Raw genomic sequence first — 15309 nt, forward strand, 5'->3', positions numbered from 1 at the left:
CTATTTTTTTATGTTTACTTATTTAATTTTAGTATTCAACATTCATTTCCACAAGATTTTGAGTTCCAAATTTTCTCCCCATCTCGTTCCTCCTCCCACTCTAAAACTCTGTGCATTCTGATTACTCCTTCCCCCAATCTGCCCTCCCTTCTATCACACCCTTCCCTTGACTTACTGCCATCTTCTTTCTTTTCTTGTAGGGCAAGACAATTTCTATACCCTATTATCCGTATTTCTCATTTCCTAGTTGCATGCAAAGACAATTCTCAGCATTCATTCCTAAAATTTTGAGTTCCAACTTCTCTCCCTTCTTTCATCCCCACTGAGAAAGCAAGCAATTCAGTATAGGCTATATATGTGTAGTTTTGCAAAATACTTCCACAGTAGTCAGGTTGTATAAGATTAACTATATTTCCCTCAATCCTATTCTGTCCCCCATTTATTCTATTCTCTCTTCTGACCTTGTCCCTCCCCAAAAGTGTTTACTTCTAATTAATCCCTCCTCCCATTTGCCCTCCCTTCTATCATTCCCGCACCTAACTTATCCCCTTCTCCCCTACTTTCTTGTAGTGTAAGATCGATTTTCGCACCAAATTTCAAACGTTTCAAAAACGTTCAAGGTGGGCTTGTGAGATATGCCCGGGGAGGCGAGGGGCACCCAGAAAGCACAGGTTCTGCCATCTTGTGGAGTACCTCCTAGAAAAATTAGAGAATGGTAGAACAAGTTGTGCCATATAGTTATGATGGGATGTTATTGTTCCATAAGAAATATTATAAGCAGGATGGTTTCTGAAAAACCCGGGAAGATTCATACATACTGGCACAAATTGAAATGAGCAGAAGCAGGACAACACTGCAAACATTATTAGCAATATCATAATGTTTATCGACTTAGCTACTCTAATTAACATGTTAATCCAAGAAAATTTCACAGGAGCCATGATGACAAGGGCTATCCACCTCCAGAGAGATAACTGATGGACACTGATTGTAAGTCTTTGAGTACACTTAAGCACACTTATTTCACTTCCCTTATGTTCTTAGATTTTTGCCTCTTTTGTGCAGCTTGGCTAACATGGAACCAAGGTTTGTATCACTTCACATGGGTAACTCATATCAAATTGTTTGCCTTTTAAATGGAGTGTGGACAGGCAGAAGGGAATCAGAGAATTTGAAATTGAAATTTTAAGATAAATGAACATTAAAGATGAATAAATAAATGAAAAGAACATTGCTTGTTTATATACTTTGACAATTCACTTATTGGGAAATGACTCAGGGTTATAAGTCCGAATCATTCACTCAAGTAATATTTATGAAGCACCTACTATGTGACTTGTGCTAAGCTATGAGAATGCAAAAGACAGAAAAAAGACAACCCCTGGTCTCAATGAGCTCAGAGTACAATGGGTGATGAACTATACAAATAACTATTTATAAACAAGTTGTATACAGGATAAATAGCAAATAAGTATCATGAAAAAATCAAGAGAATTAAGGTAGATTGAGAAACATTTTTTAGTAGGTGGGATTTTCGCTAGATGTTGAGGGCACCAAGTGATGGAAATGAAAAAAGAGAACATTATAGGCATGGGGGACCACTAGGGGCAATGTCTTGAGTCTAGAGATGGAGGAACCTGTTCAAGTAACAAAAAAGAGGCCAGTTTGACTGGATTGGAAAATATTTGGAGAATGAGGTATAAAGGAGAAGACTGAAAGGTAAGAAGGGGATGAGAATCTGAATGGCTTTCTGTGCCAAACCAGAGCTTCCCATAAACATGGAGAGGAGAGAATAACAGGGAGAAGAGGGAGATCATCGGTGTCAAAAGCTCCATGTCCAGAAGATTGAGGACTGAGAAAAGGTCAAGCTATTTGGCAATTATGAGATGGTTAGTGACTTTAGAGGGAGTAGTGTCCCTTGAATAGTTAAGTAGGAAGTTGGAGTACAAAGAGATAAGAAGAGAGTGAGAGGAAGGTGACATTCTACAGGACTTTAGCTGCAAAAGGCAGGAGAGCTAAGGGATGAATGATAATGTGAGGTTGTTTGAGGATGGGGCACACACGAACATGATTATAGTCTGTGGGGAAACAGCCAGTAGACAAGGAGAGATTGGAGATTTGGAATGTGGGAACAATAATAGGGAGTCAGTCTGCTGGATGATAGGGTGAGATGGGATCCCCTGTGCCTGCAGAGGGGTTTGCTTAGGAGAGGTTAAGAGCCGCCTTATTAAGAATCTCTAATTATATAAGAGAAATCTTTCTGCCTCCCTCCTCTCAACACTCTTGTCTTTCAAAATTTCTTTGGACTGTTGAAGGTACCACCATCTGCCCAATCATTAGGCTCACAACCAATATGTCATCCTTCACTCGTTATTCTCTCACCATTCCCCAAAGCAACATATGACCAAGACCTGTCAATCTGACCTTGGCAACAACTCTCACATATGCCCCCTTATCTTCTGTGACAGTCTCACCACCTCGGTGCAGGACTTCTTAAATTCATGTGATGGACTATTGAAGTAACCTTCTGGTTTGAGTCTGTACCCTCAGTACATTCTCATTCCAGTCTGTTCTACACTCAACTTTCAAAATCATCTTCCTAAAGCATAAGCCTCACCTTATAACCTCTCTCCCACCCCTGCTTTTTACTCAGTCAAATCCAGTGACTCTCTATCAACTCAGGATTCGTTATGAAATTCTCTCTTACACTGAAAGTCTTTCGTAAACTACCCACTCTCACCTTTCCAGTTTCTTTACAAGTTATGCACTTCCCCTGCCTTTCTCCCAGACCTCCCCTTACCGTTATGATAAGAAATTGGTGCGGAATGGCGTATTTGAAAGGGACTGCCCTCCATAAAGTGCCGTTAAGCTAGAAATATACCTTAAAAACATAAGAGATAAGAACTCCTTCCAAGATGGTTGCCTGAAAGGGAGGGAAGTGGCACACATTCCACATGACTACTTAAGGAAAATAATGATCACTGGACAGGAACCCCCCAAAATGATAAAGAAATTCAATGAGAAATGTCAGTGGCTGACTTCATTCAAACAGAAACTGCACAAACACACAAAAATAAAACCCAACCACCTCAAGTCTCCCAGGCTTTTAATTTATCTTATTGTACCTCAACCATGTTTTTTCCACCCTTTTACAATTTTTATACTTCATTCAGAGCAAAGCCAAATTTTTCCTTTCAGATACTATCAACATTCTCAAATGTGTGGTTTATATCTGTGGCCTTAGTTCTCTCCCTATCTAGTCATTCCTTTAATGTCTTCATTAGTTACAGAGCATCATACCATCCTATATTTAGAGATGGTAGGGACCTCAGAGAACATCTAATCCAAGCCCCTCACCTTAGAGAGGTGATTTGCTCAAGCTCAGGGACAAAATTTTCGATGGAGAGCCTCAAGGGACATGTGAGGGGAAAAAAACCAACGAGGATAAGAATGCCTTAAAAAGCAGAACTCGGGAACTTGAAAAAGAGCCACAAAAATTCACTGAAGATAAGTGCCTCCTTAAGAAGTAGAACTGGCCAAATGGAAAAGGAGGTACAAAAGCTCATTGGAAAAAAAATTCCTTAAAAATTAGAATTGAGCAAATGGAAGCTGAAGACTTCATGAGACATTAAGAAACAATAAAACCAAACAAAAAGAACAATGAGATGGAAGACGATGTGAAATACTTCTCTGGAAAAACAAATGACTTGGAAAACACATCCGGGGGAGATAGAGACAGAAGGCCTGTGGACGATGTGAAATGAGAAGGAGGGGAGAAGAATCAGCTCTTAGCAAATGGTCTCAATGTTTTTAGTAAACTCTGAGGTAAGGTTCCCAAATATCAAGGAAGAGGAAGGAGAAGTCTTTGAGGAGAGATGAAAAAGTCTGTAATAGTTTTTGTGCTGATTGGAATCATGAGTTAATTAGGGAAGTATAGAAAAGATTGTCCTGATGCAGGGAGAACATAGTGCAGGATCCTCCATCTCTCAAATCTGGACCTTTACTTTCAGTGACTGTGCCTCACACCTGGATGATTCTCCCTAATCATCTCTGTCACCTGACTACTCTGGCTTTCTTCAAGTCTCAGCTAAAATTCCATAATCTATATGAGGCTTTCCTCCTTCTTCCAAATTTCTAGCACTCTCCTTATATTTCCTCAATATGGCTTGTTTTTTCATTGTTGCTTGATTGTTCACCTCTCCATTAATCTGTGAGCACCTTGACAAGGCAGAGTCTGTCTTAGAGTTCTTCATATTTCCAGTGATACAGAAAGCCTAACACATAAGAAGCAGTTTTAAAAATACCAATTAACTGAATGGAACCTGATTGTCCCCTCTTTCCCCTGATGTTGCTTCCTTGCCCGCTAAGGGCATAAAAAGTTTTGCCAATGGGGGAAAGAAAAAAAAAAACAGAGTGCTACACCAAGGGTATGGGGAACAGCAAGGTACCTGAAAGCACATAAATAGAACTGCTAGCTATCATTGAAAATCGAGGCAACGAGAGCAGAATCACGTATGAGGGAAGCAAAAGTGCCATGGAGAGGCTAAAGGAAACTACTATTCATGCTCTAGGATTAGTCCTGGAATGCTTGGCAGAGAACAGATAAAATGGAAGATCCTAACCACTCACTACACTTCCAAAGTTTTCCATATCTTTGTTAAGAAGAAAGAATAACATTTATTCTTCTGGTGACTTTCAAAACATTCATATGAATCCTGTGTTTTGAATGGTCTGAAAGTTTGAGTTCTTTCCCCTTTTCTTTCTCTTATCCCCACCACAATCTGGAAGAATAGACGAAAAGGCAATTTTGCAGTTAAGATCTGCATTATAAGTAGTTAGGAACCACCCAGGTCACTTAAAAAAACAAAACAAAACAAAACATCGAGTCCAGAAATGTCATGGAAAAAGTTTTTCTCATGTTGCTGCCACCTATAGTTTACTGCCCTGGTAACCTGCCCCAATCTTATTATTCCTTTGAGTACACTTAAAACCACCCATATTGCTGTTCTTTTGCACCTTTTCCAGAATTTCCAATAACTCTCAAGGATTTTTTCCTGAGTCAGCACTGACTAGCAGTTGAGTATATCCCAGTTGGTCCACATGATAAAGACTCTGCTTTAAAGAGAAAATGTTTTTGTGTTTGTTTTGTTTTTGGTGTGTAATTTGCATAATTGTTCTTAATTTGAAGTCAAATTAAAATGCATGAGTTGTAACTACAGAGGACTGATCAGTCTATTAAAAAATTAAAATCCCAGAGAATTACTTTTTAGGTGAATGCTTTAGATTTCAGGTCTTGAGTTTGCCATAGGATGATTTTGTAAAAATCTGGATAACTGACTAAAACTGTTGTGTGAATCTTTGTGTTTAGCACTTTATGTAATAAAGCATATTTTCATTAATAAAATAAATTCTTACCAGTGGGGAGTCAGGATGTCACCAAGCTGGTGGATTCTTGAAGTCCACTCAAGTCCTCATACTGTTCCCTGGCAGCCTGCTCTGAAAACCAGTTGAGTGTATGTAGAGAGATGGGGGTCTGTGTTCAGTGCTGGCCTGAAAGTTTGGTTAAAAAAGACACACAGGCTAACTGCATCATGTTTATTCCTTTAAAGCTAGCAGTTACATGATCATGTAGCCAGATAGAAACTTCTGAGCGACTGATAGAAAAATGACCAGGTTTAAATCTCTTTTAGGAAAATCCCAGGATGTCTATGTCCCTCAGATTTCTGGTCTCTATATGTATTTAACTATATCACGAGAGAGGAATTTTCTTAATTGAATAAGTTGCAAATACAGTAATACGAGAGAGTTGGCAAAGTGTCAATTGAAATTACAATCCAGGATATCTGTGTTTTTTTTACCGTTAACATACCACAACTTAGTATATGTCCACAAAATAATAAGATAAGGAAAAATTCCCATTATTCAGGATAGTGTCTCGTATTATGAGTCTCATAAAGGATGCCAAAGCTTCACCATCTGGCCTTGTTGATATAGGAAGAGGTATTCTTGGAATTTATGTCAGAGGACAAAGAGGTTGTTAGGTCCAGACTCTTTTTCTGATTGAATAATTCAAGTTCTGGCCCTTATTAAAGTCCACATATAATATTGAATGATTATCACCAGTCATGGTTGTATTTCTATGCTGTGTTAGCTCAAAGTAAACCTGCTACTCTAAACTGTCCAGTGACTTCCCAGTACCAAATTTCATCCCAGCATTGACCCTGAATTTATAGACTTCTGGTACTCAAGTACCCTCTAGCAGTCTGGCACAAGAGAGATACTCAGGGACTTCTGGATTGACTGACACTGTCCAATGGAAGCTTCCTCCTGACTGTAGGAACTGCAGGGTCAAACCTTTTCTTGTATGTTAGAGTCAGAGAGAAGAAAAATCATAGCAACAATTGAATACAAGAAAGATTTGAGCAAATTGTGAACACTATTCTCAGCTCAAAACTTTTGAGGAAGAGCAGAGTTGATGATCAAGAAATTATGAGTTAGGTAGTTGCTCATTAGTAGATTTCAAGTCAAATTGCTGTAGAACAGGAATGATTTGTTGAGTACCTTCTGAGTGTTCAGCATAATGTTATGCAATGCCAAGGAGTGGTGGAGAATAGAATGGGGAAGGGTGGGATTTAGGGAGAACAGCTCCCCACCCACCCTTGCAAGTTCCAGAGCTAGATGGGTTAGTTCTGTTCTTCTTATTTCCCTTCAATCACTTTGAATCAGAGTTCCACAAAATTAGACATCCCTTTGGGATAACAACCTTGAATAAACTCCCATGGATTGGTGGCATTCAGAAAGCAGAAGTGGGGAATAGAAATGGGGTATGTACTACAGCACTTAGTAAACAGTTCTTTGCACATAGTAAGAGCTGAACAAATACTCATTTATCCATACATTCATGGCTGGCAGTACAGAGTGCTCCTTGAATAGATGATGGATTTGGGGCCGTTAAATAATCAATAGTGTCCACTAATTTCTCTGTGGAAAAAATCTAAGTACAATGACATCATGAAAATACAAACGGGATGAGAGCTTGAGTAGATGGACTTGCCATGACAATTCTTGCCATGACTCCTTTTACAGATCATAGCAATAGTGCCCAGTAATTTTCCTCCAGGAGGTGCTCTGACTGCTTGAGCAGACCTGTAAGCTGTTTCAGTCCATGACAAGGATTACCTTTGAATGGCTATTGAGGGAGAGAAGTTGGAGCAGCATGTGACAGACAAGTCAATGCATCAACAGTTCCTTCCATTCATGTATCTTCTGCATACTAATCTGCAGTCGCCATCTTTATTTCTCTTTCCCTGGCTCTGGCCCTGCCTGTCTTTGTTTCTATGTCTGTGTTTTGTTCTCTGTTTCTCAATATAGACAATATAAACAGTGTCTGCGTGCTCATACATATGCATTTGTGGGTGCCTCCTGATATTTTGAAGCCCCAGGTGATTTAGATCTACTCACAGCTGGCACTGTAGGAGAAATCTGGGAAGAAGTACTACCCTGCCCCTGGCCTAGAGAGCATAATGGAGGCCTGATTAAGGCGTAGCCTGACTGCTACAACTCAGTATCACAAGTATCCTAGGTGATGACCAGTTACCATAGCAACCAGTGGTAAGAACTGGCTGCTCTTGCCTTGCAGGACATTTGGGTAACTTCATCTGGATTTCCACTGGAAAATGTATGAGACCCCTCCTCCTCCTTGCTCTTTGAATAAGCCAGGGGCAAGCATGCTGGGGTCCAGGGGCCTTCACTGTTTGTTTATTCTTTCATATTTATATTGATTAAAGGACTAACCTGATCAATAATTTACATTGGTTGAGTCAGATCCTCTAGCACCAGTCATTCATACAACCACAGGGGGTTAAGCTCTCCTGGGCTTCCAAGGGTTCATTTGTGGAACCCGAAATGCAAAAAATAATCCATTTTGCTTTTTTATTCAATTACTGCTAAAAATCACTGGAAGGCTTCACTCTGGGAAGCAGGAGAACATTGTAAACAGTAACAACAATATTGTAATGCTGATTACCTTTGAGATACTTAGCTGTGATCAACATGCTAATGCAAAACAACTTCAAAGGAGCCATGTGGAAAAATGCTATCCACCTCCAGAGAGATAACTGATGAACACGGAGTGTAGACTAAATCATACATTTGGCATCAAACATGCAACTTGGCTACGGTGGAATCAGGGTTTCTACCTCTTCACATGGATAACTGATATCATATTGCTTGCCTTCTTAATGGGAGGTGGACACGCAGAAGGGAGTCAGAGAATTTGGAATTGAAAATTTTTTTAATGAAAATTAAAGATGAATAAATAAATGAAAATTGCATGATCAGATCCTTTGACAGTCCATTTATTGGAAAAAGGTGCTTAGGGTTATAAGTCTGAATCAGCCACCCAAGAAACATTTATGAAGCACCTACTATGTGCATTGGACTAAGCCATGAGGATACAAAAGACAGATAAGAGACAGCCACTGCTCTCCATGAGCTCAGAGTACAATGAGGGATACAACATGCAGATAACTATGTATAAACAAGCTGTTTACAGGATAAAGAGGAAATAATTATCAGGAAGAATGCAAGAGAATTAAGGTAGACTGAGAAACATTTCTTAGAGTAGGTGGGATTTTAACTAAATATTGAGGGCACCCAGAGGTTCAGATGAGGAAGGAGAACATTGTAGGCAGCATTGGGGACATCTAGGGGAAATGCCTGGAGTCTGGAGAGGCTGTATCTTGTTCAAGGAACAGCAAGTAGGCCAGTTTGACTGGATTGACTATGGGGAAAGGGATATAAGATAGAATAAGACTGAAAGGTAAGAAGGAGGTAAGGATCTCAAAGGCTCTCTGTGCCAAATCAGAGCTTCTCATAAACATGGACAGAAGAGAATAACAGAGAGAAGAGGGAGATCAAGAGTATCAAAGGCTATAGATTCAGAAGGATGAGGACTGAGAAAAGGTCAATCAATTTGGGAATTCAGAAGTAGTTAGTGACTTTAGAGGCAGCAGTTTCAGTTGAATGGTGAAGTAGGAAGCAAGAATATAAAGTGTTAAGAAGAAAGTGAGAGGAAAAGAAGTGGAGGCCTGGGGCACAGACTCAAAATGGCAGAGGAGAAAGACACATATACTCTAACACTTCCCCCACAGCCCACCAAATATCTGTAAAAATGACTCTCAACAAATTCTAGAGCAGCAGAAACCACAGAACAACAGAGTGAAAGAGGTTTCCATCCAAAGGTAACCTGGAAGGCAGACAGGAAAGGTCTATTTCACTGGACGCTGAGCAGAGTGGAGCCCAGCCCTGACCACGTGGCACTAGGAGGAACAGGACCTGAACAGACCTCTGGGGCAGAATCACCAGCAGGGAGGGTCCCAGATCCCTCAACCTACAAGAGACAAAGAAAGCTCCAAAGGTCAGTATGGGAGGGCTTTCCCAGCTGATAGAGAGGGGAATGGGGTTCCCCTAACACTATCCCCAGGCGGTGGCAGCAGCAGCAGCAGTGATTGGAGGGCAGCTACGCCAAAGCACCCTGGGGCCATTGTCCAGGAAGCTCAGCTTAAAGCCTCTGGCAGAACTGAGCTGCTGATCTGAACCTCAGCCTTGAGCATAGTACTGGGAGAGGAGGACCCTTCTCTTGACAAAGGATTCAGAAATCAAGTAACTGGCTGGGAAAATGTCCAAAAACAGGAAAAAAATAAGACTATAGAAAGTTACTTTCTTGGTGAACAGGTGTCTCCTTCCATCCTTTAAAATGTGGAACAACAAGGCACGCTGTCAAAAGAAGTCAAGACCTCTGCCTCCAGTACCTTCAAAATGAATATGAAATGGGCTCAGGCCATAGAAGAACTTGAAAAGCGTGTCAGCAGCCTGTTAAAGGAGAACCAAAAAAATACTGAGGAAAATAACACCTTTAAAAAGAGGCTAACTTAGTTGGAAAAAGAAGTCCAAAAAGCCAATGTGGAGAAGGAGGCTTTAAAAAGTAGAATTAGCCAAATGGAAAAGAAGGTTCAAAACTTCACAGAACAAAAGAGGTCTTTAAAAGAGAGAATCAAATTCAGGGAAGCTGATGATTATGAGATAAACCAAGAAGTTAGAAAACAAAACCAAAAGTTTGAAAAAATAGAAGATAATGTAAAACATCTCATTAGAAAAACAATTGACCTGGAAAATAGATCCAGGAGAGACAATATAAACATTATAGAACTATCTGAAAAACCCATGATCAAAAAAAGAGCCTAGACATTATCTTCCATGAAATTATCAAGGAAAACTGCCCTGATATTCTAGAACCAGAGGACAAAATAAATATTGAAAGAATCCACTGATCACCTCCTGAAAGAGACCTGAAAAGAGAAACTTCAAGGAATATTGTGGCCAAATTTCAGAGTTCTCAGGTCAAGGAGAAAATATTGCAAGTAGTTAGAAAGAAATAATACGAGTATTGTGGAAATACAATCAGGGTAACACAAGATCTGGAAGCTTCTGCATTAAGAGATCGAAGGGCTTGGAATAGGATATTCCAGAAGTCAAAGAACTGGGATTAAAACCAAGAATCACCTACCCAGAAAACCTGAGTATAATACTTCAAGGGAATAAATGGTCATTCAATGATATACAGGACTTTCAATCATTCATGATAAAAATACCAGAACTGAAGAGAAAATTTGACTTTCAAACACAAGAATCAAGAGAAGCATGAAAAGGTAAACAAGAAAGAGAAATCATAAGACTTTCTAAAGCTGAACTGTTTACATTTCTACGTGGAAAGATAATATTTGTCACTCTTGAGACTTTTCTCCGTATTTGGGTAGGTGGAGGGATTACACACACACACACACACACACACACACACACACATAAACACACACACATAGATAGAAAGTACAGGTTGAGTTGAATCAGAAGAGATGATACGCATAAAAAATAAAATAAAAATTAAGGGGTGATGGGAAAATACTGGGAGGAGAAAGGGAGAAATGGAATGGGGCAGGCTATAACTCATAAAAGAGATAGGAAAAATCTGTTCAGTGGAGGAGGTGAGAGGGGAAAAGTGAAGCTTAACCCTCTTCACATATGGCTTAAGGAAGGAATAACTTGCTCACTAAATTTGGTATTAAAATCTATCTTACGCTATAGAAAAGTAGGGGAAGAGGGGACAAGTGGGGTGAGGGGGATAATGGAAGGGAGGGCAAATGGGAGAAGGTAGTAACTAGAAGTAAACGCTTTTGGGAAGAGACAAAATCAAATGAGATAATAAAAAAAGGTGGACAGGGTAGAATAGAGGGCAATATCCTTAGTCTTCCACAACATGACTATTGTGGAAGTCTTTTGCAAAACAACGCATATGTAGCCCGTATTGAATGTCTGCCTTCTCAGTGGGGATAGGTAGGGAAGAAGGGAGGGAGAGAAGTTGGAATTCAAAGTACTGGAAACGAAGGTTGAGAATTATTATTGCATATAACTGGAAAACAACAAACACAGGTAATTGGGTATAGAAATTTATCTTTCCCTACAAGAAAAGAGAGAAGACGGGGATAGGGGAAGGATGGGGTGTGACAGAAGGGAAGGTACATTGAGGGAAGGGATAATCAGAATGCAAGGTATTGTGGGATGGGGGAAGGGAGAGATGGGGAGAAAAATTTGCCCTCAAAATTTTGTGGAAATGAATGCTGAAATCTAAAAATAAATAAATACAATAAAAAAGAAGTGGAGGCCCCTATTCCTGGTGATATTCTACAGGTCTTTAGCTGCAAAAGACAGGAGAGCTAAGGGATGGAGGGATCATACGAGGAACTTTGAGGATCAGGAACCAATGAGCTTGGTTGAAGTCCATGGGGAAGCAGCCAGTAGACAAGGAGAGACTGGAGATTCAGAATGTGGAGATAATAAGAGCGGGAACAGTCTGCTTGATAACAGGATGATATGGGATCCCTTTTACTTGCGGAGGGATTTGCCTTGGAGAGGATAAGATCCACCAAATCATTTGAGAACTCTTTCTGTCCCTTTCTCCCAACAGTTATTTTCAAAATCCCTTATTACTGTTTAAGACACCACCATCCTCTCAATTACCAGGTTCATAACCTAAATGTCATCCTTTACTTTATTCTCTCATCATTCCCCAAAGCAACATATTGCCAAGACTTGTCTATTTGACCTTAGTAACAACTCTCATATATGCCCTCTTATCTCTTCTGATGGTGCGGGCTTTCCTCAATTTACATGATGGACTATTGAAGTAGCCTTCTGTTGGGGGTCTCTACACCCAGTAAATCTCCATTCCAGCCTACATTCGGCTTTCAAAATCATCTTCCTAAATTGTAAGTCAGACCTTATATCCTCCCTCACAACCCTGCGTTTCCACTCAATCAAATCCCTTGGCTCCCTATTATCTCAGGATCCATTATAAAATTCTCTCTTACATTAAAAATCTTTCATAAAATGCTATCCCTCATCTTTACAGTTTCTTTCCAACTTGCACACTCCTCCCACCTCCTGCAGACCTCCCATCACCCTTATGAGAAGGGTTGGTTGTTTGAAAGAGAATGCCCTCCAGAAATACACTTTCATCTAGAAAAACACCCTCCAAACACAACAGATCAGACCTCCTGCCAAGATGGTTGCCAGAATTGGAAGTACGTGACCCACATTTCACGTGACTGCTTAAGGAAAGGCCTGACATTTGTACTGGAATCGGCCAAAATGATCAAGGAATGTAATGAGTAATATAGGTGGGTGATTCATTCAAGCACAAACTACAAGCAGAAAAATAAAAGACCAACGTCCCAATCCCACTACCAGTAGGTTCATTATGTGAAAATAGAGTGAAGGAGGAAATGTCTCCCAGGTTTTTAGTTCATTTTATTATCCCTGAACCATGTTTTCTCCATCCCTCTGCAACTGATATACTCCATCCAAATCAAAGCCACCTTTCTCATTTCAGGCACTACTAATATTCTCAAATGTATGGTGTATATCTCTGGCATTACTTCTCTCTCTACTTAGACATTCCTTTAATAGGTACACACAATCATACCACCCCTGATGTAAAGATGGGAGGGACCTCAGAGTACATCTAATACAATCCCCTAATGTTACAGAGGTGATCTACGCAAACTTGCATCCAAAATTTTCTATAGAGAGCCTCAAGGGACATGAGAGGGACAAAAAAAAAAAAAAAAACAATGAGTAGAGAAAATCATTAAAAAGCAAAACTGGGCAACTGGAAAAAGACACACAAAAATTCACTGAAAATAAAAACCTCCTTACAGAGTAGAATTGAGCAAATGGAAAAGGAGATACAAGCCTCACTGAAAAAAATAATTCCTTAATAATGAAAATTGAACAAATGGAAGCTGATGACTTCACGAGATATTAAGAAATAATGAATCATAACAAAAAGAATGAATAAATAAAATACAATGTGAAACATTTCTTTGCAAAAACAAATGAACTGAAAAGTATATCCAGGAGGAGATAGAGGCAGAAGGCATGTGAATGAAGTGAGATGAAATGTAGGGGAGAAGAGGGAGCTCTCAGCAAATGGTCTCAATATTTTTAGTACACTGTGAGGTAAGGTTCTCAGCTGTCAGGGTAGAGGAAGAGGAAGTGTTTGAAGAGAGATGAGAAAGTTTATAATAGCGTTTGTGGTACTTGGGGTCAAGAGTTAATTAGGGAGGTATAAAAAGGATTGCCTTGCTGCAGGGAGAGCCTACCCCAGGATCCTCCATCTCCCAAATCTGGACCTTTTCTGTCAGTGACTGTGGCTCACACCATGAACATTGTCCCTAATCATATCTGCCACCTGACTTCTCTGGCTTTCTTCAAGTCTCAACTAAAATCCCACCATCTATAGGATGCTTTGCCCTTTGCTACAAATTTCTAGTACTTAACTTATTTCCAGTATCTCCTCTGTATGACTTGTTTGTTCATTGTTGTATGATTGCTGACTCCCCCATTAATCTGTGAGATCCTTGAGAGGGCAGGGACTGTTTTAACAGTTCTTCATATTTCCAGTGTAGCAGAGACCCTGGCATATAGAAAGCAGTTTAAAAAATGTCAATTGACTGAGTGAAACCTGATGGGCCCCTGTTTCCCCTGATGTTGCTTCCTTGTCTGCTAAGGGAATAAAAAGTGCCACCAATGGGGAAAAAGAAGAGCGTTGGGAAGCCAGGGTGCAGAGGTACTCCACCACATCTTGGGCCCTGCCAACCCAGGAACCTCTTGCCTCCCTGGGCATATTTTACAAGCCCAACTTGAACACCCACCTGCCGGGTACATCCCTGAACCCGGCTGAGAGTGCCCACTCTTCTTCGGCTAACATGGCAGTCTCCACCCAGTACCAGCAGCTGATCAATGGCTATGGACCCCTGTCTCTATGTTACATCAAAGTTACGGGGAGCAGGCAGGCATCACAAAGCAAATATGCCTAACTCCTAGCTATCATCGAAGAACTAGGCAAAGAGATTAGACTCACATATGCCGGAAGCCACAGAGACGTGGAGAGGCTAAAGCGAGGCATTATTCATATTCCAGGATTATTCCAGGAATGCCTGGTTGAGACTAGTCGAAATGCAAGACCCTAGCCTCCCGGTTCACTTCCAAACTTTCCATTTCTTTAAGAAGAATGAAGAATAACATGTATTCCTCTGGTGACTCTCAAAACATTCATGTGAATCCTTTATTTTGAATGGTTTGAAAGGTTGGGTTCTTTCCCCTTTTCTTTCTCCTATCCCCACAGCAGTATGAAGGAACAGAAGAAAGAGCAATTTTGCAATTAAGATTTACATTATAAGTAGCTAGGAACACCCTAGATCGTTTTTTTTTAAAGCACTGAGTCCAGAAATTGCTGGAGAAAGTTTGGTTATGTTGCTGCCAACTATAGTTTACTGCCCTGCTAACCTGTCCCAATCTTTTTCTTCTTTGAAGTATACGTGAAATCACCCAAATTGTCATTCTTTTGAATATTTTCCAGAATTTCCCATAACTCTTCAGGATTTTTTCCTGAGTCAATGCTGACTGGCAGTTGGGTATCTCTCAGTTAGGTCCACATGATAGAGACCATGCTTTAAAAATTAAACGTTTTTGTTTATTTGTTATGTTTTTGATGTGTGAGCATTTGCATTATTTTTCGGATTTTGAAGTCAATTGCACATGGATGAGTTACAAATACAGAGGACTTATCAGCCTACTAAAATATTAAGAACCCACATAGTTACTTTTTACACGAAGATTGTACTTTTCCAGTCTTGAGTTTGCCATAGAATGATTTTTTTTTAATCTTGGCAAATGACTAAAACTGTTACG

The 15309-nt window shown here is 40.0% G+C and overlaps 1 pseudogene; it reads left to right on the top strand.

The window, feature by feature from the left end:
• The first annotated feature begins 11837 nt into the window (after positions 1 to 11837).
• LOC140516264 (cyclin-dependent kinase 2-associated protein 1 pseudogene) lies at positions 11838 to 14588 on the top strand (annotated as a pseudogene).
• The last annotated feature ends 721 nt before the right edge of the window (positions 14589 to 15309 follow it).

This window comes from Notamacropus eugenii, chromosome X (genome assembly GCF_028372415.1).
Source record: "Notamacropus eugenii isolate mMacEug1 chromosome X, mMacEug1.pri_v2, whole genome shotgun sequence".
NCBI lineage: Eukaryota > Metazoa > Chordata > Mammalia > Diprotodontia > Macropodidae > Notamacropus > Notamacropus eugenii.